Source organism: Aphelocoma coerulescens, chromosome 1A (genome assembly GCF_041296385.1).
Source record: "Aphelocoma coerulescens isolate FSJ_1873_10779 chromosome 1A, UR_Acoe_1.0, whole genome shotgun sequence".
NCBI classification, from domain to species: Eukaryota; Metazoa; Chordata; class Aves; order Passeriformes; family Corvidae; genus Aphelocoma; species Aphelocoma coerulescens.
The window spans coordinates 5,876,437-5,904,412 of NC_091014.1; positions in this window are offsets into that span (position 1 = coordinate 5,876,437).

Genomic DNA, 27,976 nt, shown 5'->3' on the forward strand with positions numbered 1-27,976 from the left:
TTAATTAAGCCTACTGTTAAAGCTCAAACCAGACTGAACACAACACACTCTTCATTGCTACAGTAATTCCTCAGTGACTTCAGGAACCAGAAGGGGAACCAGTTGTTACTTATAGGTACAAACTACTCGTGCTTTGATATTGCAAAGGATTTAGGATGTTGTGATCACCTCTGAAAACCTTAATTAACCATTGTTACCAGGTTATCATTTCTCATTCTTGTGCAAGTGAGAATTTATATATTTATTTTATATGTTAATTTATTGATATGTCTGTGTATTTGCTAGGAGTCCCACCTCCTACTCCAACAGAGATCTACCCAATACATTGGATGAAGTCTAGAAATTAATTTAAAGTCTAGAACTCAGCTTCACCCCTGATCATCTTCTTCCAACCCCCTGCCATGGACAGAGACACCTTCCACTAGACCAGGTTGCTCAGAGCCCCATCCAGCCTGGACTTGGACACTTCTGGGGATGGAACATCCACACTGTCTCTGGGCAACCAGTTCCAGTGCTTTATCATCCTCAAAATATTTTTTCTCCCAATTACATGGTAACATCAGGAGTAATTTCTTGTCTTTTATAAATCCTTAGTTTCTTGTATCTGAATTTAGCTTCTGTTCCTATAATTCTTTTCTGTGCTTGAAAGATGAAAAGCATGAAAACACAAAAAATTCATTTCTGAGCATGCACATCAGAATAAATTAAAGAATTTAGATATGTCCAGGAAAAAGGAAAGAAAAAACCTAAACAAAAACAAAACAAAACGAAACAGAAAAAAACAACCAAACAAAACCCCAAACAAACAAAAAACAAACAAGAAAAACCACAAAAAACCCAAACAAAAAAACCACCCGAACAAAAAAAAATGAAAAAACAGACACAAAAACAAACCAAAAAACTCAAAAAACCCACAAAAACCAAAAACAACAACAAAAACCAAACCAAAACAAAAAACCCAAATGAAAAAGCAAACAAAAAAACCAAAACCAAAACAACAACAACAAAAACAAAAAAACAAAAAACAAAAAACAATGCAAAATCCCAGACCCAGCAATTTTAAAAGCAAAATATCTAATTAGAAATTTTTTAACATTTGGACTGGCAGACTGGATAATTATTTGAGTTTTTTGACAAGCAACTTTACTCTCTTTCTATCTACTCAAGTAACATCTATGGAGAAAAACTGGTGAAGGAGCTGTGGGGATCAGGCAGACACAGATTGTTACCTCTGGCACAAAAATTTTAGTCCATTAATTTCTCTGAGAAGTCCTATGTCATTATGTGCAGCCAACAAATGGCAGTGGTACATGACTGGTATGGTAATAATATTAATATTTATGTTCTGGATGACAGGACAGTGGTTTGGAATTTTAGGAGCATTGGAATTGACTTCCAAGGTCTCCTGCCAGATAACTGTGAACCCTTCCAAGGTTGTTCCAGCTGTTTTCCTAAGTCCAAAAAAATTTCTCCCTTTCTTTTTTGTTTGGAAGTTTTGTCTGCTTAATTTGTAAATTCTCCAGGGTGGAGAATGTCTTTTTATGCACAGAAAGGGGTCTTGATCTCAAAGGAACTCCATGATATCCCTTAAGTCAAAAATTCACATAACATTAATCTCATACATCTTTGTCCCTGTTTAACCTGGTTTTGAGTATGGGCAAAGCATCTAATTTGGTGAGCACATTTTGAAATTGAGAGCTGTCTTCTTAATTGCTTTCAGCTGCTGATTTCAATCCATTTTATGATCACCTAATGATAAAAAGTGAGCTTCATTTACAGAACATAATTGTTTTGAAGGTGGACTTATGCATCTGGTGTTAATTTCCAAAATATTTATAGTGTGCTTCAGTGGAACAGGCTGGTGTGGCCAATGTAGTGTGGATCAACATTTTGTCCATAGGACTGTAAAAATTCAAGAGATCCATAAAAAGATTTGACATAGTAATACTGGCAACACACCCAACTATACCTTTTCAAAAGGCATTTCTAGAGTTTAATGTATAATATCTTGGTAAACTGATGAAAAGTTACATGTTTGATTTTACCATAATGGTTTTGTTTGAGCTATTTGGCTCTGCATATTAGCAAGATCTCATAAATCACTTGGATAGAACTCAAAAATTTCCAAGCAAAGACAAACGGTGTATAAAACACTTCAAAGTGTCATGCAGAAAACAACTCCAGGCTTTCTCTGGCAACTTCCTTCCCTCATCTCATGTTAAGCCTTCATGCAGTGAGCACCAAAACACCAGCTCTCATTGACTTGCCTCTGCTTTTAACATCAGATCTCACTTCTGCAGCCAGCACTGCTCACAACAGCCCAGACAGAGACAAAATTTAAGCTTCCTGTTCCAGATGAAGAAACACATCCAAGACGTGATGAGCTTGGCACTGGTGATGGAGAAAATTACTGCACAGAGTGTGAACAGAGATGTGAGTGGAAGGTGCATGTGGAGTCCAAATGCTGGAGACTATGATCAGAAGACAAGGATCCAAGGATGAGATCTCCATAGCAGAGGGACTAAAGCTGGCCAGAGGTGAGAAAAGAGGCTTTAAAATCTCACACTTATGCTTTTCTTGTGGGTCCATGTTCTTGCACGTGCAGGAGAGCATAGTATCTCCTCTGGAGTAATCTTCGTCATTTGGGTTAAGTTGTTTAGTAAAACTAACCGAAAAACATCATGAAAAAGCAAGGAGCCTGAAAGCTTTATTCAGGCACTGTAGGACCTAGATAATGCATAAATTGTCTAATCACTATTTCTGAAAATTTTGCAGCTGCCCTCTTACCAGATTTTGCTGATTGTCTTCCAAAATGAGAAATATCCCTGACTGTTTAGCATAGAAAGGAAAAGAGAGCGTTAAAGCCTAAGTGATGAAATAGCAGACAAAGTTGATGCCAAGGGCAGGCTGGTGTAACTCTCCCCTATAATTATGAAATTATACAAAAGATAACTTCCTAATTTGGCACCGATTATTTTTTGACTCCATAAAACTACAGGGATAATTCATTCATTGCCCTTTTCTGCTTTTTTTAATTAGGTATTCTCAAGAAATCCCTTCTTCAGCATCAAAGTTGTTGTGAAGCAGGAGTAAGACAAGCTTTTTTTCTTCTCTTAATTATTTTAGATAATGATGTCAGGATATTGAAAATTTTTCCTTGATGGGGAAAAACTTTCTGCAACTTCAGAGTACCCCAACCTATGCAAAACTGCTGCATAAAGGTAAAGCAAAGTTAAAGCAAATGGAAATCCCATCATAGACACACAGATGCAAGAGCAAAACATGATATAATACTCCTAGGCTGTCCTAGTGCCTTCAGCACAGCGGTGTCCTACAGGATCTCTGGCAGGTACTGATCTCTGCAGTCTCGTGACCAGTGACAGGACACCACGGTATGGCCTGAAGCTGAGTCAGGGGAGATTTAGGTGGAATATCATGAAGAGATTTTTCACCCAGAGGGTGGTTGGGCACTGGAACAGGCTCCTAGGAAAGTGGTCACAGCCCCAAGCCTGTCAGAGCTCAAGGAGCATTTGGACAATACCTTCAGGCATGTGGTGTGAGCCTTGGGGTATCCTGTGCAGGGCCAGGAGTTGGAGTTGATGATCCTGATGGGCCCCTTCCAACCCAGAATATTCTGTGATTCTATGATTCTGTAATTTCCCCATCTACTCATTTTACAGTAAGCACTGGATATATTTTATTAACAGCCCCTGAAGCAGAAACAGAGGGATCCCAACTCCAGGATGGTACCCCAAGAGATTCTGACTCACTCCAGCCTTCTGCTTTCAAAAGTCTTGCATATTTTCTGCACCCTCTATAAATGCAGGTGTCACCTCCTCCTCCTCCTCTTTTGCCTCCTCCTGCTCCTCTTCTTCCTCCTCCTCCTGATATTTTGCAGGAAAACGCTTATCATGAGCTCTGCTTTACACTGAAAAAAAAATTAGTGTTCTCATTCTGAATGTGCTCATCACATTGCCCCCCAAGGGATGCACGATGGAGGAAAGCTTTGCTGATGTGTCCTGGGCAGACCTGGCAGTCAAACACTGAGCCCTGCCAAAGTGCTGGCAGCTTTGGAGACAGCTCAGAGACTGCCAGGCATGCTGGGAATTATTTAGTGGAGACACAGGCACCAGCAGATTTTAAAAAAACCCTAAATATTTATAGACTTATTCTGTGCAGGTGACCTGAGAACAAAGTGATACAGTGAATGACTGAAAACTAATGACCTGTAGTCACACCTGGGTATTCTGAGCATCCAATTTAATGCTTAATCACAAGTACTTTCACAGATCAAGTGGGACTTCAGGCTTGCACTTGCATTGCCAAATTGCAAGTCTCCACTCTTTTAACTTGACACGTCACATAAAAAATTGCATGTGAGGAATCAGACTGATGCTCATCTTGAGTGTGTGTTCTTTTCATTGATGTTAATTTTCAGTTTCATTCTAATTTGTTTCATTGGATGTTGGGAATAAAAATGTTTCTGGTTATAGTCATCCCTCTATTGTCACACACAGTGTCAGGAGAGAAAGTACAGTTGAAAGAAAAGAGGAACATTTGGGATCCCCAAGTAAAGGAAAATCAGTTAAAATTCTAAAAAACAATCAAACTGACCAAATATCTCTGTCTTGAAGAAACAAATGAAAAATAATTTCATGAAATGATAAAACAATATTATATTTCTCTGGTTACCTTTTAACATCCTTTGAGTTTAAAGGAAATATTTTAAATGCTGAAATTGGTACTGAAAGTGGGGCAATGAGAGGAGCACTTCTGATATTAGCTTCCTTTTTTTTTAATACAATCACTTAGATGGAAAATGTCTTCTTTTTTATACCCACTATTCCTGTTTCAGACATTAAGACTAGCAAAAATATAGTCAAAAACCAGTGTCAAAAATGTATCCAAACTAATCATTATAGTTCCCCTCATTTTCAGCTGTTTGTCATAAAAAGGATGAAATCCAAAATACATTCAAATTCCTAATGCAGGTTGTACGTATAAAGACTTAACGGGAGAGAGTAAAAGAATCCCAAAGTAACTCTAAAATCTCGAAGAAAGTATACACAAATTAAAGTTCTATTACTCCACTGATGGGTTGTTCTACAGAATTGCATGGACTTCATTACAAGGTAGCCAAGAGTCATAATTAGAATCTACGAGTAAGAAAAACGCCGAAAAAAATTACTGTCCTTTTTCTTATGATCCCAAAGAAGCTCAGACTCAAATATTAGTTATTCTGCTGCAAATTAGAAGCACTCTAAGCACATGAGCGAACATGAAAATAAAATTGGTCCTACATGTTAGTCCACTGCTAGTAACCACACACTACAAAGCCCAAGATCTTTTCCTAATACCTCTGGATGTAAAACCTGCTTTTCTCTTTGTGAGGAATGACACAACTCTTAGTAAAAATTAAAATAATTTATTAAAACGGAAAAATTGAAAAATTACAGAAATTGGAAAAATATAAAAATTTGGGATCCTAGTGGCTCAGGAGGTATGACCCAGGAGCGCAGGAATTGGGAGATCTTCAGGCTTAGACAGCACTGGACCTCTGGTGGAAGAACTTGCAGTGCTGGGCTGACTTTTAGCTAACCCAAAAGTAAAAAAAAAAATTATTAAAGGCTCCTTAAAAGGAGTAAGGCTTAAGTATCCAGCACCAGAGTCCACTACAACTAATCTGCAGGAGTCTCTCTCCTCCGAGAGTTGCATCGTTGTTTTATAGTGGCTTTGCTCCGCCCACAGCCCGCCCACAGCCCGCCCACAGCCCACCCCTTTGGTCCAAAGTGATTGGTAGTTTCTCTTTGACAGATCATCTCTGTCTACCAACAGCTCATCATTGTCAGGGGGGTGGTAACAGCTGAAGTAAAGGTGGTAACATGCCCTCATTAAGATTCAGGTTGCTATGGAGCTTACTTGCAGAATAACGGCTATGGGGCTAAAAATAGCAATTGGCTGTTAGGACTGGGGTTTTGGAGTTAGTCCCGAGACTAAAGTGCAAAGCAAAACCCTAAAAAAAATATTAAAATACATCCAATACCTCCCAAAACATCCACAAAAGCAGACAATGAACATAGGAGAAACAACTCTTACAGTGTACAAGTGGTTTAAAGTTTGAAAAAGGCATTTTTAACTAGGAAACTTTTAACTGGGAATTTTAACTGGGACTAGTGCAAATGCACTGTTTTGAACAAGTGAAAACACTAATAATAAAGCTTGATAGTGAAAACCATAATAATAAGGCTTGATTTTTGTACCTGGGTTGATGGGTTAACTTTATCATTCAATTAAGAGAGCTGTTTAACTCAAAATTAACTAATTAAGGCACTTAACATGCAAAGACCAAGCTAATAAGGGATTTCATGTATGACACTCTTCACAGGGGGACTAATGAAAGTTGCTTCCCTGCAATTTGAGATCCTGCCTCCCTCCACTTCTCCACTTCAAAATATGGTATGGAGCCATTGAACTAAAACTTTTTTCCTTCAGTACCAGCAAGGTCCCCATGGACCCCACATCCTCCACCACCCTTCCAAAAAAGGACTGCTCATGCTATGGGTGCTACAGTCCCATCCCTCATTATTCACTCAACCATTCATTCACTGAGAATCACAAAAAATATTTGAAATTTAGAAAAAACAAGTTTGATAAAAATCTCTGTACAGCTACTAAGAAGTTCTAAGGTTTTTCTGAGAAAAAAATTGTAATTAATGAGTATTAAATTTTCTCTTACTAGAAACCTCTATAGAAATTATTTTAGTATTATTTTCTAGTAGTTATTTTCACAAGACCTTTCAATGTGTTAAAATTTTTCTTTAACTGTGTGTTAACCTAGAATAAGGAATCTCTGCAAAACAACTCCTTGATTTGTATAACAAACAACCTGACCTTTACAAATCTACAGAATATAAATTAGCCTTGTTTTTCAAAGCTAGAATAGTAACAGTTCTGTAAGGTTTGGTATCCTCTAATTCCAGCACATATCTCCTAATTTAGTAATTTCAGGGTATCCACTGGCTGCATAAGTGCTTATTGAAGACACATGTTTACCTATTTTACTTTTTTCTGCCTCTGAGAGTAAAAACTTGCCCAGAGTCTCATTGCATTTTAGGACATTATTTTCTTAAATTTCATTTGATGCCTCTTTAGAATAATTTCTTTCTGTTATCTAAATTAATAAAGCACCAAAAAAGACTGATGGCTTTGAGTGAACCTTTTCAGTTATTTTCATTCTAAGAAACCAAGAGCAATTTTCAAATCCATCTTTGTTATATTTTAAAAGAGATACAGCTACAATAAGAAGACATCAAGAGTTTTTGGTTGAGTTTTTAAAATCAAACTTTGGCCACGAGGGTGGAATTGATTGCACAAAGTTTTAGGCATTTAAAAATTAGACACTGACTTCTGAAGTACTCAGCGTAGGCAGGATGTTCATGCGTAGTCAATTAAAGAAAAAGATGCTTCTAAGGGTGAGTCATCTGATCTGAGTTACCTGGTTTAGGCTGAAATGTCTCTTGAATGACTGTTTCTCTCCACTGACTCAAGGAGAACTCATTCTTTTAAACACTAGATTACTCCTATGTCTCATCTCCTATGTATGTATTTAAAAAACTACCTCCCTGGCCCAGCTTCTCCAGCTTTCAGTGTGGGAATTTTGAAAGTTCTGCTGACTTCACAGTGATGGAGGTAGAAAATTTTCTGCTAATTTCAGCAGAGAAATGTCAGGATGAGATTATTTTTGAAACTAAGCAATTTATGCTATTGTCTGCACACAACTGATGCGGGTTTTTTCTTTCTATTTAATTTGGAACAATTTGTGAAAACTAATTGAGTTACTTAAAGCATAAAAACATTATAAAACTCACTGTTGGTATTTTGATTCAATTTTTCACTCCATCCTCTACAGCTGAAAACAAGCCTGAGCAAGAGCTTAGGTTTTATCAGAAACTCAGTGAACACCTACGTGGCTGGATCCTCCATTTCTCAGTGAACTGAGCTGCCATTTTTGTAACTGAGCCCATGTATAAAATGCTCTCTAACAGAATGACTGCGTTAAAGAAGGTCAATTTAAATGAAGTACAAAGAGGGAGTATTTCAAAATGAGGGTAACAAAACAATAGAATAGGTTGCTCAGTTGTGGATTATTCCTCATTGGTCAAGGTCCAACTGGATGGGACTTTGAGCAACCTGATCCAGTGAAAGGTGGAAAGGTGTCCCTGCTTGTGGCAGGTGGGTTGGAGCAGATGGTATTTTTATTCTCCTTTCTAAATCAAACTATTCTGTGATTCTATAACTCTATGAATTCTTTTGACATTTTTCAGATGAGGATGTTCCACCCTAAATATTTTGGAAAATCCACAGTCTCTAAAGGTAGTGGCACTGCACTTGCCTCACTTAATCCAATCCTGCCAGCCCCAAAAGTCAAAGTGCATTTTCAGGTGAGGTCCCACAATGCCACATTTGAATGCCATTTGAATCATCTGTGAAGGTATCCTACTGTAAATAGATGGGTATTTTCCTTTTTCAAAAGTTGGATTTAATAGCCATGGGGATTACAAGGGTCTTCAAAGAGATGTAGTGAACTGTGTCCATCAAACTCACTGAAATGTATAGGTGTCAACATTGGCTTAAATAAATTCCACCTTGTTCCAAGGATTTTTCTAGAACTTAAAAGATATTAAGGGAGTGGTGAAACTCATACTGCACTCAAATAATTTCTTAAAATTGGCAGGTAAAGAGGTCTTCTGTGTGGTTAGTGAGGAAAGAGAGAGACCATATAGTCCTCCATCCCATTTTTTCAGGCTCTGTTTGCATTCTCTTCACCTCAGCATGGGTAAGCATCTAAAGCATCAAACATGTCTTTACCTCTTGTCACCACATTGATCACTCAATTTTCTCCAAATATTCACTTGAGTCTCCTTCAGTTCATTTCCCCAAATTGCATTTGTGTAATGCCTGAGTAATAAAAGTCAGCAGAATGACTAGATGGAATTTCACCCTTTTGCATTATCATTGAAAAAGACATTACTATTCCCTTATCAAAAATATCCATCAGCCTAATTACATCCCTTTTCTTCACAAGGTTTTAAAATAGGATACCTAAGTATGATAGGCAATGCAGAGTTATTATTTAATGACCATAGGGGAGATACATTTTGATTCATTTTCTTACATGTTAAAAATTTATGACAAACATAAAACCCTGTTATAGCAGCTGGATCATTTGTAATGGTCATAATTTTATTTAAATCATATATAGATAAAACATTATGTACATTTTAAAGCATTATGCCATTCTGAACCACTTGGTGAGGCACTCTTGTAGGATGGAAATAAAGCAAGCAGTAAGAATAAACTTACCTGAAAAATGCATGAATTCTGGAACTTGGCACCTAAAACTTTAATATCTTTTTTAGCCTTTTTTAATGCAATTTTTTTACGAATTTTAATAATTTCTCTGGTATTATCTACTTTATTCCAGTTTAGTCTAAAAGTTTTGGTACTGATTTTGTCATTGGCCTTGTAGTAAGGCCTTGCTCTATCTGATTCTTTTCCCACCAGTTTTATTTGTCTCACAATTTAAAACTGAAGGAGAAAACAAAGCCAATAAGAAATATGGGGGGGTGGGGGGGGAAGTCAGGGAAAGATTTTTAGACAGCACAGATCATATGAGAGCAAGACATCTAATTCAGTCCAGAGCAGGGGAAAGCTTTTACATTAAGATGGAATTGCAATTCCTATCCACTTTGTGGGCATCCTAACAAATTTTAAACCATATCCAGATGGTTTCTGTTCCACTGGAAATTACGTGAATAAATTCTTCTGTATTGCAAAAGTTAGTTTAGGATAGTAAAAGGCTGAAAAATACAAAAATTATTTTTAAGTGTAAAAGACATTTATTCTGGAATTTTCCTATAAATAAAGACGGTGGATTTGCTTCCTTCCTTACAAAATCCAGTTTAATAGCTCAGTGCTGGTTAAATCATTGATAATACTTTCTCTTTTCCTAGAGAATTGCAGTTCGAAATATTTTTATCTTTTTCATTTTGTTTTTATTCAAAAGGAAAGCACAGCAGAAAATATAGAGGCATTTGCATATTTTCTTTTCAAAATACTTGAATTTCCACTTCAAAATAACCAGTTGCCACTATATTTGAAAAGAGAAATAAACACATACAAGGAAACCATCCTATAAGCAGCTTTCAGGATTTATAGGGGAGTTAGCTCCCTATAAAAATTGATTCCTCTGTTTCAACAAGTTAGGCCATGGCCTGTTATGGTTAAAAAGATCTTCCTCTCTCAAAGCCTCTTGCGAAAACTCGGGTTTAGTTTCTGAGCCTTGACTGCTATAAAATGGTGGAACAAGCTGTATTTTCATGTAGGCATGAGCACCATCAGCTGTGAACCAGGACCATTTTAAAAAATATTTTTAAATATACCCTGAAATTTTTGACAATGTTTTCCCATGGGAAACACATGCCAAGTACCAGTACAAAGACCTAAAAGAAGCTCTTATAGGGAAAGAAATAGCAATTGTAGTAAGGACAGAAACTAATGGATCCAAATGGAAAGTAGTTTGAATGGGTTACAAACTGACAATTTCTATAGTTTTATAAATGTACACATGTGTTGGGAAGTTAGAATTTGGCATTTGTAATTCTGACTTGGAGAAAGTCAGTCTTATAGCCTGTATTGGGCAATTTTGTAGTGCCATGGAAATGCATAGTGAGACTATTGAAAAAAAAATCTCTTTGTCTCTAAATCATGGACTTTTTTATCATATTTTAAATCACTCAACTGCAAATTTGCTTCAAGTTTATGAGAAAAATTATAAAATTTAAAATTAATCCTAAAAAGTCTCTGCCTTTTTTTTGTGAGAGACAAAAGTGGTAAGGTACAGATGATCTATGATTCTATGTTATAAAAGTAAATTATGACCAAAGTCTTCTCCCAACTTCCTTTATTTTTTAGAGTAATACAAAAACATAGCCTTCACTCACTCTGTTTTCCTGCTAGATAACATTTTGCAGCTGAAGGACTTTTTTTCATTGGGGATTACCCCAAAATGAATGTTTGGGATATATTCCCTTCTTTATATTTTATTATTCTATCATAAGTTTCCTTAGGGAACCCTGAAACTCTAATAGTTAGATGTTTTATCTAAGACAGATGACAGGGTTACTTCTCTGTGACTCATGAAAGATTTTTGTACTATGGCTGAAATTTATTTTGAGGGGTTTTTTGTTTTTATATTTCAGCATAAATTATACAGAATTACCTGAAATAACTTTGACAAGTATGAGTTTGTACAACTAACAATAACAAGAAAAAATTACCAGGAAGTTACTTACATTTTCAATACTTTTCTGCAATATATATGAGTCAAGTACCTATATTGCTTGTTTCATTGCCATCAATATTAATTACAGCAATAAAAATGACTCCGTTATTGCTGTCCTGAAAAGATGTTAATGATGTGGTCATCACTGAAATAGCTAAATTGGCTAATGTGATGGCACAATAAATTCAGGCTATAATTGGGCTGATTCTCTTTTCTCTGACATCTGTGTAAATTAGCAGCTCCCAAAGCATAAAACTCACACAAATGAGCAAAGATCCAGATCTTTGCTTTATAGCTGTGGAGACCAGTGTGTAACAGTTAGGTAATTTTAGTTAGTCACTCTGCACTTTTGTGCTGCATTAGCTGGCATTTATATTCCATAGACATAGCCACCTGCATCTCAGCCTCTTCAATGCCTAAATTACTAACATATTAATAGTCTTGCATCAGTTACATTTTCCAGCAATTCACCACAAAGTATTTCATGATGAATAAATATAATCATAGGAAAAATAAATTTATATATTGCATATATTGAATAGTTGTAAAAAAAAAAATCTTTCAACTAAATTCACACTTAAGAACCCAATTCTTTAAACCTTAGGAAGAAAGCCTCAAAACATCTACTTGCCCATCCTCTCTCTTTTATTTTAACTACACAACTTTTTTTCTACGAGGTCCCAGGTTTGTTTAGAGAACAGACTGGAAAGTCAGTTACTGATGAACAGCAAGACAGTAGTTTGGGGGTTTGATTTCATTCCATTTTCTCAAACTTTGTTCACTGTACAATATTCAGACTTTGCTCCGAAGACAGAATGATTGATTTCTCCCCAGCATTTCCACATTGCTTCTTCTTTGTAACATCCATGGGTTTCACAATGATTATTGAATTTTTGTGCACAGCATTTCTGTTAGACAAAGAGATTATAATATTTAGAGAAGGAGAAGGGGAGGCAAAGGTTGACCTGGTTTTACCTCACTTATTTTAGTTGCATAACTCTGGTACCTAAGTCAAAAGTTTAATAATTTCAGGTTTGATCTATTGTTAAAGAAGAAAGTTCTTTGCAGAACAGCACAGAGTTTTACTTGGTGTCTTTTTGTGTCAGATACTAAAGGAGAATAACAGAACTATGATACTAACCCTCACAGAACCAAAAATTCATTGTAGATTGGGGTAGATTTAAACTCCCATTTACCAGTGAGATATGCAAGGCTTTATTTTTCCTAGGAATAATAAAAAAAAAGCTACTAATAAAGTGCATCTGTTTCCATAACTTTATTGTTTTCTAAGAGGAATGGTTCTGATAATCAACCTTGCCTGTGAGGTCTTTGATTTCTTCAAGGCAGAGGACTTGCAGATCCTATGCCAAGAACCCACAACGTGTAAAACACACATTTAGCAGCCAACAGTAGGAATTTTTGTTTAAACAATGTGCCTAGGAATATAGAAAGCATTCTGCAGGAGTAGCTCTGGGCTTGGGTCCCCCGCAGATACATTTCTACTGCCTCTGTCAGTTGAAGTCTACTCTCTAACATGTTATACATATTCCAATTTCTGTTAAAAAAATCAAAAAATCTAACAGCTCATTAAACTGAACAACCTTCACTTATCCCCAGAGCCTGGCCCATTTCTGGACCCTGGCACACAAGAAATTGAAATGCAGAATTCAGCCGCTAACATGCAGTAGCTGAAATACTTTGGCACTTTGCAGTTTTTCACTACTTGACGCCCCTTGTCAAAACATTAAGGGGGATGTAGAGCAGCAGCATGTCATTATGTAACATTTTTACACATCATATTTATAAAGAGTCAAACACATTTTATTCTTGATCTAGAACTCTGCTAATTAGATGCCACTGACAGTTTGACTGCAGACTTTGAGTCTGAGCACTGTCATGCTGTTCCTGGTTGGCATTTATAGTTGGCTACTCCATAGAAGCTTGGGCCATTCTGCTCAGGTTTTCAAGGCGAGACAGAAGCATTGAAACTTTTCACCACTTGTTCATCATCTCTCGCTTGTTAATTAACGTCTGCACAGTGCTTTGAGTATGTGCTGTCAGAATTCTGTCTTTTATTTCCCTGGTGAAAAAGCCTAGAAAACACAATCATGGATGGCCTACAAACTGTCCTAGATGGGAAAAAGAAAAGCCAGAGATTAAATCACCCGAGACTACAACCTTTTCAAAAGTGCATTTATCGTAATATTATCATACCAATACAGGTTATTGCTCTTGTGATTTTAGGTTAAAGAGATTTTTGTCATCTAGCCAGCTCAGGTTCAGCAAAAGTGCAACAATACAGGGCTCAGCAGCCAGTGTAAAGCCAACCCCAAAGCATGGGAAGGTAATGATCAAGTTATTGAACTTTTGAGCTAAAGTTACATACATACCTAAAAATCTTACTTTCCCTCCTAAAAATTGCAATTTTTTCCTGGATCACATCCCAGAACATTCTATTGGGATGGAGTTTGTGGTATACGTCTCTCAGCTCTGACCATGCTGCTAAATGTCCCCTGTCCTGACCATCTTCCTGAGCTCTGAATGAGTCAGCCACACATTGCGGACACTTTGGGGGTTCACCAGCTCCATTACAACTGTTGTTAAGGGTATCCATTGTACTTGCATTTTCTTATCTTTGTAAATTACTAGTTTTTCATGCAGACTAAACGACACCTCTACACAAAAGGATCAGGTCTCCTTTAATGATATTGTGTAAGAAATTATCTGCCTGTAACCCAAATTCATCATATCTCCTTTGCAGAAGTGCATGCTTCTAAATCCACTATGCATTTTCTATTGAAATCTTTCTGGATGCCAAAAATCAGGCACAGTCACGCAGAGAAAAAGGTGTTGCCCAACTAAAATACCACTGCAAGGCAGATTACAAGAGGCAACAAAGCTAGGAGGGATCATAACAGAGAAAGTCTCTATGAGAAATGACCTCAATTCCTGGCTTTCCTGTTTATTGTTATTCACAATGATAACTGTATCTATTGCATTTCATAAGTTATGTGGTCATCTGAGGGTGGTAAAAGCTCTTGCAACTGTTTAATTCATCAATTATCTAAAACTCTTTGTGTCAAGGCTCAGTGAAAACAAAGGCAAAATAATTTATCCTTTTCTGCTTATTTCAAAGTAACAGATGGTGTTTCATGCTTCTTTCTACCAACCAGGGTACTCACACAACTTCTGAGATGGTCTATCATTTATTTAAGGTCTAAATAGATACTTATTTGATAAACTTGGAGGGAAACATACAGAAGTATGGTTAGAATTTGTTATTTAGAGAAACTCTTCCAATCTGCCAAAATACATTAACAATAAAAGACATTTTAAAGGTGGAGGGTTGGTTTGTTTTTCAGTATCAATTACTTCATGTCCCCAGACCATAGGATTACATTGAGAGCTCAAGTTTATCGAATATTTATAAAGAACTGGATGCTTCTTTAGAAGAGTAAAATCATGGCTTTATATAAATGCAATCTTTATCAGCTCAGCAGTCTTAATCTTGATCTCCTCATTTGAAGAGCTGTGGAAAAGTGTGTGTGTGGGGAAAACATGAGCATAATTAGATAGGAGAATGTTCATCTCTTGATTTTATCCTCCTTGGTCTTTGGAAACAAAAATTACCTTATATTTACCCACCATAAAGCAAGATCTTGCTCAGCTGTGAAATTCTCCCCACAGAAATCTTCCAGAGCAGTAGTGAATAATGCAGCACAAGGTAATGGCAATGACACATTAGAGCTTCGTTTGAATGCACACTGTGCTTTGTGTGTGATGCAGAATTCAATGGACAGCGATTTGAAGGGGGGAAGAGGCTTGTTTGTGTTCACATTACATAATCCACTCATCTTTGTTGTTTCCATTCTAGGCATTTTGTCCAAAGACGTTCTGCTTCTCATAAAGTGCATTCAGCCTTATCTGGAGCTCAGAAGCCTAAGGCTTTGTTACAATAGTTATTTATAACTTAGCCATAAAAAAATTGATGGCTGAACAGGAAAACACTTCTTCAGTCATAAATAAATAGCTCGTTTGTACCTACGGAGGAGAAGAATAGCTTTCAAAGAACTTTCACTTCAATTGCCAAATCATGACTTCCAGGTAAAAGCAATTGGAAGAAGGCACTCTAAAACAAGATTCGTGCCATTTGTTGTTGAAAGCACTTTGCTAAGATTTCAAAAATTGCTCTGGGATTTGAATACCTTTGTGGGTTTTTAGGTGTCCCACTTGGAATTAATCTGAAATACTAAGCATTTCCAGCTCCCTGAAAACCAGACATCCCTGTCAACCATCTAGAAATGGAAGAACACAAAATTCTTGCCTAAGAGAAAATGAGTGGCAGCTGCAGATGGAGAAGCATATTCATGTGGGATAATTTAAGCCTTTGAAATACAATGGAGGTAAAGAAAAGAAATCTGGATAAGTATCTTTTGAACTACCCAAGTAACAATTTTTGACCTATTGTCACTATTGATTTTGTGCTCAGAAGCTGATTTCAGATAAGGGCCTAATACTGAAACATGGAAATCAGAAACTATACCGTGTTTGTGATGATTCAGTTATGACTGTGTTTGATATCAGTTATACTGGTATGAAACTAAAACACTGATACAGCTTTTGCTAGATATATGAATAAGCTATACCCACATAGCTATATAGAGTCATAATGTTTGTGTTGGAAGGGATTTGAAACCCTCTGCCATGGGCAGGGACACCGTCCACCAGAGTAGGTTACTCCAAGTCCCATCCAACCTGGCCTTGAACGCTTCCAGGAATGAGGCAGCCACACATCCCATGAGAGTAACCATTTCAATTATGATGTTCAATGATGCAGTAACATCATAGCTGAAACAGTGAAGTAACTATTCAAAAAGGTTTAATTTTCAAAAGCCAGGAGAAACCCTCAATCCAGTTCTCCCCAACATGTGCAGGATTTGCAAAGACATATTTCCATTTAATTTCAGCAGAACTTTTTGGTGTTTAGGAAGAGAAGGATCATCATTCATAAAGTGGAATTTAATTAGAACCACACATAAAGAAGGTTTTTTTACTAAATTTATTTGAGGCTGGTTTTGTGCTGAATGACCTGTTTTGCTGATCCCTCAGATCATCATCCATGTTACATTTGAACATTTCCAAGCATCTTGAATAAACAGAGATATTTTCCCCCACTTTTTCTGTTATTAATCTTGAAGAACACTACCAACTTCCCCAGCATACAAGATTTTTAAGCAGCAGCACAGAAACTGCCTGAAATCTCTGAAGCTCATGCTGAAATGCAGAGTTTCTCTAGTCTTGAATTCTTTTCAGTAGGTGTTGAAATCTTTTATAGTAAATTGCATTTTACATGTTAGAAACTTCAAAAGAAGGTGTTAATATAATTGAGACATGATAAGTTTGACAGTTGGTGTCATTATATGAGTTTCACTCAGCAGCCTTCTGAAGCAAAAATAATTAAAAAATCTGTTTTCCTAAGGAAAGGAAGCTTATGGTTTTAATGATGAAATAACTTCTTAATAACCTCCTCTAATCCATAAAGTCCTCGTTCATGTCCCAGTATTCAACATTTTAAAGTGGATTAGGTGTAACCATTCTGACTCTCACATTTCTGGTATTATTTTTAAAATGGATCTTTTATAGCAGTAGGATTGTATTCTGTGGTTATGTACTCTCCCTTATATTTGTATTCAATTATAGATAGGGAAATATCTCACAACTTACTTGACACTTTAAATCTCATTGCCTCTCAGTGAGTATCAATAGGATGGGGTCCTGTCCCAATTACCACTTTTACAAAGTGTTTGTGAAGATCAAGCCAAATAACAGAGAAAGGCCTGGGGACAGCTGTAAACAAACTTTGACAAACTTTGGAGCAATTTTTGGAGAGTCTGGGAACAGGAGGTACTCTGAGTATCAATTAGATGATTCATTTCCTGCTGAAATTTTGGTCACCAACATGAGATTTAGTTGATCTGCAAATGTTAGGATTCAAACTGCTAGAAAATGTAGGAAGGTTTTCAGTCTGTTTGTTTGTTGGGGGGGGGGGGGGGGTCTGCTTGAAACCTATGAGGAGAAGACAAGAAAAGAACAATTGATCAACAAACACAAATGATACTAGATATGTACAAAAAGAACTATCCTTTAGAGTCATATATGCTAATGTAGAATCAAATACAGCACAAATCTGACCACCAAATCCTTGGGAATATTCTTGGAATGTGTCATGTGAAACCGATTCAGAGAGTTCCTTTCGCCATGTCTCCATATTCCTTGCTGAAACATGAATAGTGCTGCCTAATTTGCCTCCCTCTTCTTTCCAGCCTTCCTTTTTATAGACTATCCTTCTGAAAACAGCAGAAAGTTTTATAAATTCTAAATATAGAGAAGGCCTTTTATGCAGTCACGCTACTGGACCAGTAACACTGACTTTGCACCAAGATCCATCCAAAGATCAAACATGACAGAGTTACGGAGAAATCAGGGATGGACACAACATTAGACTTTCTCCATCAACATTTCATGATATAAACATTCCACAGCTACAAAAAAACCCAGATTTTTTTTCAGGCATAACCCCAGCCTTCACACAAACCTTCTCTTCACCTAAACTCATCTCGGTGTCACTTAGCTGTTACTCTCACCTTGGGGGTCTTAGTCCTTGTTTATATGAATGAATCAGAATTTAAAGCCAAATGCTTGTATAAACAGATTTCCAATTAAGTGCTGCAGGCACATTTTAATCTTACAATCAATGATTTGTGTCCCATAGCCATCCCTGCCACCAATGAGGGTGCTGTCTGTATTTATAAAGTTCTTTCAACAGTTCTGAGTCATGAAAAGATGAGGAGCTTCTTGTGCACAAGTGAAACTCAGGAGGAGTGGAGACTTCCAGGCCCAGTATATCCCATGAAATTTGGCAGCATTTCTGCACTATTAACCACTTCTTCCATTTTACAACTGCTTATCTTCCCGTGTGCTTGAAGACAAATGATTCGAGAAGAGTAAAACCTACATTCTGTAAATAGCAGTTCTCCATTCAGTCTGCTGTGCAGCCCATGAGCCTCAGGTTAGGTACTTCTACCTCACTTGGCCAGGCAATTCTGCTCCTGTAGGAACTCTTAAACCATTTCAGACCTCCCAGAGTAACTCAAAATAGAGATCTGTGAACTTACAGCTTAAGAGAAATAAAAGTACTGATTTTACACATTCTCAGTTTTGCAATAGACAGCAAAAGGAGGAGAGAGAAGAAAGACAGATTTGGATGCCAGTGTCTTAATTCAGGTCAGGCACCAGGTTGCAGGCAAGCTTGGGACAAGAAAGAAGGCCTAGGTGCAAGAAGAGATGGGTGGAAGAAAGCAGGAACAGGATTCTAGGCAGGCAGGGAGAGCTGAGTGATCAGAGCTAAGACTGGTTTGTAGAGGTTTATGTTTTGTGCAGCATGCTGAAAGAATGGCTTTGTTGGGCTGCAACAGCATTTGATGGGTTAATAGCATGAGCTAATTATCATTATTGTGGCTTAAACAGTGAGTTCTTTGAGCCTTACCGCCTTGATGCCAACATTACCAGTCATTACTAAATTTTCTCTAAAAATGTCTCTCTCAGGTATTTCAGATCCATGACAACTTTGCTGCCTCCTCTCATTTGTAATGGTGCTTGCATTCACATGACAGATCTTGCCAAATTCCATGAGGAGCAGTGTACCAATGACAGGGTGGGGGGTTTGTGGGTTTGAGGGAGGTTCAGTAAGATCTTCACCATAGCCAGCATGTCAGTGCTGGACTCCACAAAAAGGATGTGTCTCTGGTAATTCAGGCACCATCCCCAGGCTCCAAGCTTGTCCCCAAGATCCATGACACTGAACATGTTGCCCAGAGAAATTGTGGATGCTCCATTCCTGGAAATGCTCAAGTCCAGCGAGGAGAGAGCTCTGAGCAACCTGGTCTAGTGGAAGGTTTCCAATGGAAGGGGGTTGGAACCAGGTGATCTTTAAGGTTCCTTCCAACAGAAATCATCCTATGATTCTATGACTTGCTACGTGCTTGTCATTGCATCAGCCATCTTTCACAGAGATAACTTTTTAGTAACTATTGTCATGGTACTTTCAGAAACAGCTTTCCTGAGAGAACATTTTATGTTGATCCCCATGAAGCTGTCTCACATATGGGACTATCAGTGGTTCAGTCCTCTTGAAGGAATATTCTCTTAATTCTCTAAGCTGCATGATGTACTCTGGTTGAATGGCCTCAAAATCTTTCCTTGTTTATTGGGGTTTAAAGCTACCTTTTCCAGACTTTCTATTTTTCAGCCAGACCTGAAGAGAAAGGAAAACCAGAGCACCTCTGGGACAACTTGCTCTGTCATTGTGAAAATATGACAGATCCTCAAATTACAGTGCAGATAGTTGAAGCACGGTGGGGGAAGGCCCATGTTACAACACTAGTAAATTAAATGTACTTTTGTAGCTTTTGTATCTTACACAACCCAGCAGAAATGACATGAGGAAAGATGACAGGCAAGTAAATGCCTCAGCTAAGGAGAGGGGAAAGAAGGTGAGGAAGCAGGAGGTGGTGATAGAGCATGAATAGTTCACAAGGCATCCCCAGACAATCAAGTTGACAGAAGGAGTGGGAGTTTGCAGGCAAACTTTCTGCTGTCTCACTAGGTTGGGAGCAGGATGATGAGAGCTCTAAATAACAGGTGCTTTATTTAACAAGGGAGAGAGAACATGAAAATTAAATGAAAAAAATTTATTAGGGCTAAAGTTTCACCAGGAGTGTCAGAGGCTGAGGCTATGACAGGTAGGAATGCTGCTCTGCCTCTTTTTGTCCCTTTGGATGTCTGTAGGCTCACGGGCAGGAGGTTAGAAGGTCTCCTGTGAACACCAGTCTTCTCCACCCTGCAGAGTTCTGCCCATCCTTTCAAGGAACTAAGTTTTCCACAGCTGTAGAGTTTTTGTGACTCTTCTGAGGAAATCTTGTTATTTCTTCTTCACCCTCCAAAAACATCCTCAAAACTCATTCACCAAACTAACTAGTTATACCACTCCCAGGAACAGAACACAATCTACCAGAAAATTCAATTTCAAAAATTTGTTTTTTGAAAAGTAGGACCTGCCTATGAGGATATTAGTTCTGTGAAATTAACCAAGAAAATCCTTACCCACTTTACAGTGGGATTCTTTACAGACACAGCATAACACAGGTACCCAGCAATTACACAAGATGTCCATCCATCACCAGTTTCTTTACTTTTCTCATGGCATCTTAATAAATGAGTAGCAGTCTTCTTTTCTTTTTCTTTTTTTTTTTCTTTTTTTCTTTTTTTTTTTCCCTTATATTTCCTTTCAATACAATAGTAGTAAAGAAATGCTGATGTTCTCTTGTCTTCACTGGTCAGAATGAGGTGGATGCATCACCATCTTAAATTTGCCAATGGATTTTTTTTTTTTTTTTAATTTTAAGCTAAATATGAAAGAATTTGAAAGTTTCTCCACTTGTTTTTTAGCACTGCATGGTGATTGCCTTGCCAAGAAGTGGGAATTCACTCTTGCAGGAGACACTTTGCTCAGTAACAACTGGAAGACTTGCAATTAGTTATATCTGGCCTTGCTATTTGGTCATAGTACCTGGTTCTCCTGAAATTCTTGAAGGCAAATTAAAGAAACTGGAGACTGCTTCCCATCTCAGAGGCAGGATAGGATTACAAAGTTGACAAGCATTATTTAGTCTGGTCCATATCATCATCCATCTCCCACATATACCAGGACTCTGATGAAACCAAGACTTGCTGCTTCATTCTGCAGCAAGTTACCACTTTGTGCCTGGATTTTTGTTTTATTTTCTGGAGGGAAGAAGAAATTAGAGATAATTTTTCACTCAGTGGGTGTTTCTTATACATACATGTACTCCTATCGACCCATTTCAAAGTTCACCACAGGGAAGTACTTTAAAATCCTGAGTATTTTTTTTTTCTGTGTTATCCTTTTACACCCTTGCCTGAGGGTAGCACAATTTCACTTGCCTTTTGCAGTCTGGTTTTGTCCATGCACCACAAGATACACAGGAATGTGGTGATTCATTTCCTTTGACTTTGGATCCTATTGCTCAGTTGCTTTGGCTACCTGTGGCTCTCTTCGTAATCACTTCAGAGACCAGAGGGCTTTAAGGTACAATTCATTTGACCTATTTTAGACTTTGGCTTTAGCATGAAATAAATTGCACTCCAGAAGTTCTCATTTCTCTCCAAAGTGAGCCTCAGGTGACCAGCACAACCCCAGATGCCTGTGGCATGGCTGTCTACAGCTGTGTTAAATCAGTCCCACCCATGAATTTCACTCAGGGCCTCTATCCACTGAAATCCAAGGTGAAACTCCCTTAGGCTTTGGGTACAGTTCTGCTCTATTTCATCTTTGAGAAGAAATGGATGTGCTTGCAGATGTTTTAAACACATGGTGGGCTTTTACTTTCCCAAGATTTAGGACAGCACCTTAAAGACTCATTAAATATCTGTATTGAGTTGCTACTGTTCACTAACCTGTTTGAAATGAAAATTAAGTTAGTGTGATAGGGCTGGAGATGTAACATTCTTCTGCAGGTTTGAAATTGTAGAGGTAATTGTTTTATTAAAATATTTGCTCTTTTGCTCCCTACAAGGTTTTTGATGGCCTGGAAGTCAGTGTAGAGCACCATGCTAACCGTTAGCGCTTTGATTTCCACAATGCCTTTCGTTATTTAATAGGCCTGAAATATTGATTAACATTTACAGATTCAATTCCAAGCACTTGCCAAGGGTTACAGAGAGCCAGAGAGAGCTGGCTGTGCCAGTCAAATTGTGAGGTGTAATGAAATCCCCTACTGTGCCTGTCAACTTATCCAGTGTACAGGTCATTTCCCACAAGGTCTGCTGTGTTGAAAGAAGCAGTTTTCACATGAAACATTTCATAGGCAAAGGGAAAATATGTCTCCAGTATTGTATGCTTTATCCCTTTGTCTAATATTGAATGGCCTCATTGCTTCACACAATTTTTGCCCCCAAAGCTTTCTAAGTCAATAGAAGAAGAATGTTTCAGGTGGGCAAAAGTCAAGACTCTCAGTGTAAATGCTTTATTACTGTTGTCAAGGAATTTCACAGTAACTAAGGCTAGAGATAGACAAGCCCCAAAAGGACTGGAATCTCAATCCATTTTAGTTAAGTATTGAATGATTCCTTTATTCTTCCAAATATTACAAAGCTCCCTTTGAAAGATACTTACATCTTTCTTCCAATAATGTTCTCTTTCTTAATTTGTTCCAAGACTGCAACTTTCCTTCAAATTCAAACTTTCTTACTTATTTCAATCCAAGTCCAAATAGAATATATTCTATTTCATCCAAGTCTACATCTGATTTTCTTTTTTTTTCAGGATCAGGGTACTTTTGTCTTCTTATCTCCTACAGAGAAAAGAAAGAATATGAAGGGAAATGTTTCATTTTTTTTAAGGTTCCAGTTTTGCTCCTGCTATTAAATGTTAAATATCTGATTTCAAAAAGGTTCTTTTAAAGAAAGATGTCTTGTTCTTTGAGTGACCAGGATCTAATTTTAGATTGACTATAACAATAGTCTTTAGGCCAAAAAAATCAATGTACAGTTGCTGGCCCCGATCTTTCATGTGCTATTGTTTCAAGTTTAAAATTTCTGAATAAGGAGTACAGTTGTTTGCCCTTAGTTCTATAACAAGGAGGGAGACACAGGTATCTGAGCTAGTAAATGCTTCCAGTACCCTGACCTGACCTGACCTCAAAATGATGGCTTTGATTTACAATTTTAGAGTAGACTTTGGCTGGTTTCTCCACCAGCTCAAATTGTAGTGGGACATTTGACACTGATGGATGGCTGGATAGAACCACCAACAGATTCAAAAATATTTTCTTCAGTTTTTGCTGAGTATATTGAAAGAAGAGGGAAAACACCCACCTGAGAATGATGCATTGGATACTTTAGATGTCAGTGGTACTAGCTCAGGAGGGATCAGGTCCGTCGGTTGAATTGAACATTTCTAACAATCTAAAGATAATGGACATTGAAAAAGGAAAAGGGATTTCCCATCAAAAATGGGTGATGAGCCAAATCCTACTATTTGACATTCCACAGAAAATGCACATTTTCTCCTTCAAGTATGTTTTAATTTATTTTTATGTTATTTACAGGAAGTTTTGCACTGAGATAAGTGGCAAACATGCAGTCCTGATAAACAGCTTACAAACAAAGATTGGTTTCCCATCTCCAGGAATGAGCTTCAGTGAAACTTCATCTACAAGTTTCTCTTGGTCTGCAATATACACCTAGTTCTGTTGCTAAGAATTTAATTATGGTCTGTATAAACCTTTGTTTTAGTCATTATACTTCAAATTCCACATTCTTCACTGAGAACAAGATGTCTCTAACAAGTGCTTTGCTGGAAATGGAAACGAGAGGGATTTTTTTCTGGTAGCCAGCATGCTTGAGATTAACATGTAAAATTTTAATGATCCATGAGTGATTCCTAGGATGGGGTCCCATTTAAGATTAAATAACATATATTTAGATATCCATATATGAGCTGAGTATTTAATCTCCTGATAGGAACAGCTGACAATCATTGTATCCAGAAAACTATTTAGCTGACCAGTCATGAGGAGTAGAATTAAACTTTCTGAAACTTAAATATCTATGGGCTTTTGAAATGCCTAAGGCATTCCTACTGGACTGACAAATATAACATCAGATTTATGGGAGGTGACATCACTGTGAAGCAGAAGCTAGAGGCCGAGCAAGATACTTCTCAGAATCTAAAATTATACAAGACTGTATTTAGGCAACTGGGTGATGTCCTAGATAACAACCTCAGGGTGAGCTGATAATCTGAGCACCACAAATATCACTGATTCCAGTCACAGAGACATCCTAGAGGAGTTGCAACCTGTACATAGCTTGGACAAACATGACACGGTCCTTGTAGGAGACATAAGCCATACTGAAAATGCAGGTGAGAGCCAAGTGGGGTCCACAAAGGAACCTCAAATGGCAACTGACACTTTCATTTAGGCAAATTAACTAAGTTATAAAACCCACTGAATTTTCACTACATGTTCTTTGACTATACCAGGAGCTTAGATATGGAGACACCTGCAGGAGAACTATTTAAGGCTTCCATGGTTCATCATATCAATATATGAGATTGCTCCAAATAACCCATCTGATGTACCTCAGGATCAGATTGGCAATAAGAAGTTGTTTTATCACACAGAATCAATTAGGTTGGAAAAGACCTCTGAGATCATCGAGTCCAACCTATGACTGATCAACCAGACCATGGCACTGAGTGCCATGTCCAGGCTTTCCTTAAACACTTCCAGGGATGGTGACTCCACCTCCTCCTTGGGTAGCCCATTCCAATGTCTAATCACCCTTTCAGTGAAGAAATTCTTCCTAATGTGCAACTTAAACCTTTCCTGGTGCAACTTTATGATCCACAAGTTATGGATCCACAAGACTATACTAGCCTTCAAATCAAGTTCCCCTCAACTCAGATGATCTTCTGCTTTCTTCTGAGGTGGCTAAGACTCTCCTTTTCATTTCTACTTCCTAATTCTCTGCTCCCTTCTAAATCTCAAAATTAGTCACCTTTGGAAATTGCACAATGCAGGGTGCAGTTTCACCTCATCTTGATGGAGGGCGTTGACCCAGAGGATTAGTGACCCTGAAATCCTCCTCAGATTAATAGGATTTCTTGGAATGACCACTTACTTTGACCATGGGGGCTGATATTTCAATATTGATATCGATTATGTCTGTACAAAGTAATTAAACATGAATTAGCATGAGATGTCTGACACAGATTTGACTTCCTCTTGGACAGCCCAATCAGTAGCATTGGAAGTCTCAGGTTTTTTTCTGTAGCCCATTGAAAATGCCATTCATGCAAGTGGAGGAAAGCAACAAGCGCTTGAGAAGAGGGGATTTCAGCAGCTCAGCCACATGGACAGACCTGCCCCTAACTGGATGGACAGGATGATTCAGGTTAGGGAAGAAGAAAAGTGAATATTAGCATGTAATACCTTGTGCTTGCAAGTGAAAGACAAGGCTCAAATACTCTGGCATTTCTGACTCAGGACTTCATTTTAAAAGGAAAATGCTGTGTTTCTAGATGAGGCAAGCCTTTTGTTTGACTTTTAACAAGGAAAAAAAGTATCTCAATTCAGATCAACTCAAACATTGTGGGTTCTCCTGAAAAGATGTAAACAGAAAAAGCAATAACTAGCAGACCCCTAATGAAAAGAAGGTAAACTCAGATGAAATTGAATTTCAGCAGAATATCTGTGCCTAATTCCCTTCTCATTTTAACAATTTGGGTGACAGCTACAGTCTCCTGGCATTACCATGCATTGGTTTCTTGTGGTGTCTTCCCAGTGTGTCTTTGACAGCTTGCCATACCCAACTCCATTCCTCAGAGCAGCTTTTTAGCTACTTTTACACTTTTCTAGCTCCAGCTACAAACCTTTAATTTTAAAACTATTGTCACAATTTCTGTTTTCTTCCATATTCTTTTGCTTAGGAAAGTAAGGTCTATTGACTCTAATTCAGCTTGACCGGGCTCCAGAGCTTGGAACTTCACTTTTGTACTTGTTTTCTTTAAGAAAATGCAATGTTTGCTCTCTACATTGATTTCCTGATTCTTAACCGTTTTGTCACTGTACTGCCAACATGAATGTAACCCCCTCCAGTTAAATCATTGTCTTTTTAGGGCAACTTTGTAGTACTAAAGACAAACCTGTAACACTTTCATCATGTTGACATAATAGCAACCCAAGATATCCCTGACAGCAGAAATGCTGGGGGCATGAATTCTAACATCTTGCTGTAGGCTAAATTGTAAAAAAATGCTTTAGCAGCTGCAATTGACCCTATCTGGTATAAATCAACTATGATGTATTTAAATTAATGTCTTTTAATTAGACGTACACAGGACTGGGAGCAACACTGAACATGATTAGGTGAAATCTCTGCTGCAACCTAGAAATAAAGTTATCATTTACATTTGCTGATCTCTAATTTTGACACCTTTCAGGAAGGTTTCCAGTTTCTCTTTTCCTCATGCTGGTCACACTTTAAGCTCTCTTTGTGTCTCTGCCCCTTTAGCAAAATGGTGCACTGACTTCTTGCTGAAGACATGAAATCTTCTCTTTTTCTGTGTTTTTGCCATAATCTTTTTAGCAGCCTCCTCATTTTCTGCATTTTCTGCATCTAATCATCACCTTTCTTTGATTAACTGTAAGTAAAACTTGCAGGTGTTTTGGGGGATTGGTTTAGACAGAGATTTTTTAAAGTTTTAGTGTAATCTAGTCAGAGATTTAGAAACACAGATCCCACCAACTTCTGTGGTGTTCTGTTCCTACATATAGTAAAGGTGCATTTGAAAATCTCCTTCTTGGTGCCTCAAATAGCTCTTACACCATCGAAACTTAAATGGAAGTGAAATTGTAAAACAAATGCTGAACACCCACGGGTTCCTTTGGTTTTCGTGCTTATTGCAGGTGCTTTATCACTTCTAAAATTTGCACACTTTTACTCAATTTAGAAAGGCCAGCACATTTTCAAAAGTGCACTCTCCACCCTGAAGAGTTTTGTGTTTCAATAAATGTGTTACCAAGGGAAAAACAAGATGCAGACCTCAAGATTGTTGCTTAATTTCTGCCTTTCATCACAGCAGCCCTTCCTCTAATGCCTCATGATAAATTCAATCATTGACCAATTCCTAAAGCAGAAGCAGGGAATCTGTCTTCAGGAGCAGGCACAGCTTGAGATTTCTTTTTACATGACTTATGGTCATTTTGCAGTGTGTGAGTGGGATACAATCAAGATGCTTGACCTTTGAGCAGGGTAAAGGTACCCATGTTTGGCTTAAAAAGCCCTCTGATGTCTTTTCCATTGGCTTTCATCAAATTCCTTTAAACAGTGAATCCTGGCAGGGATTTTAAAAACCAGAATAAGCTGCTGTGGGTTTGAGTTCACAACAACATCAACGTACTGACATCTAATTAAGAGCTGATTCTTTAGAAACTCAGTATAAATGCATTATCATTTAGTTGTCTGGTTTCCCACAAAACCAGGAAGCTAACCTAGCATCAAAACATTTCCATGAGTAATTTTCACAGACCAACCCTCTTTTTTTCTTTTTTTTTCTTTTTTTTTTTTTTTTTGACAGTCCACATCTTAAAGAACATAGGTTTTTGGACATACATCTTTTTCAAAGCCAAGGAAAAAATCTGACAACAATTTGCAGGGTGAAAATGAAGCTAAGAAAATCCCCAAAGGGTTCTTTCGTAGTGGTAAATCTGGGCCTCTTTTACAGCTGAAGGAAGAAAATCCTTCCTTGAAAAGACGTGTTCTAATTGAACATGTGCTAAACAGATCTTTGGGCTAGCTCTTTATTTTTCTCCTCTTATCTTAACAGAAGATTATTTGCGTTATCAAAATTCTATTAAAGGGTTTTTATTGAAGAAAAATGTTGGGCTTATTGATATTAATAACGTAACCTCCTTGAGCACCTGTTCAGAACTAAAGGAAGGTCAGAAGCTCAGGATCACTGAAAGATTGCCTAAAGATTAAAAA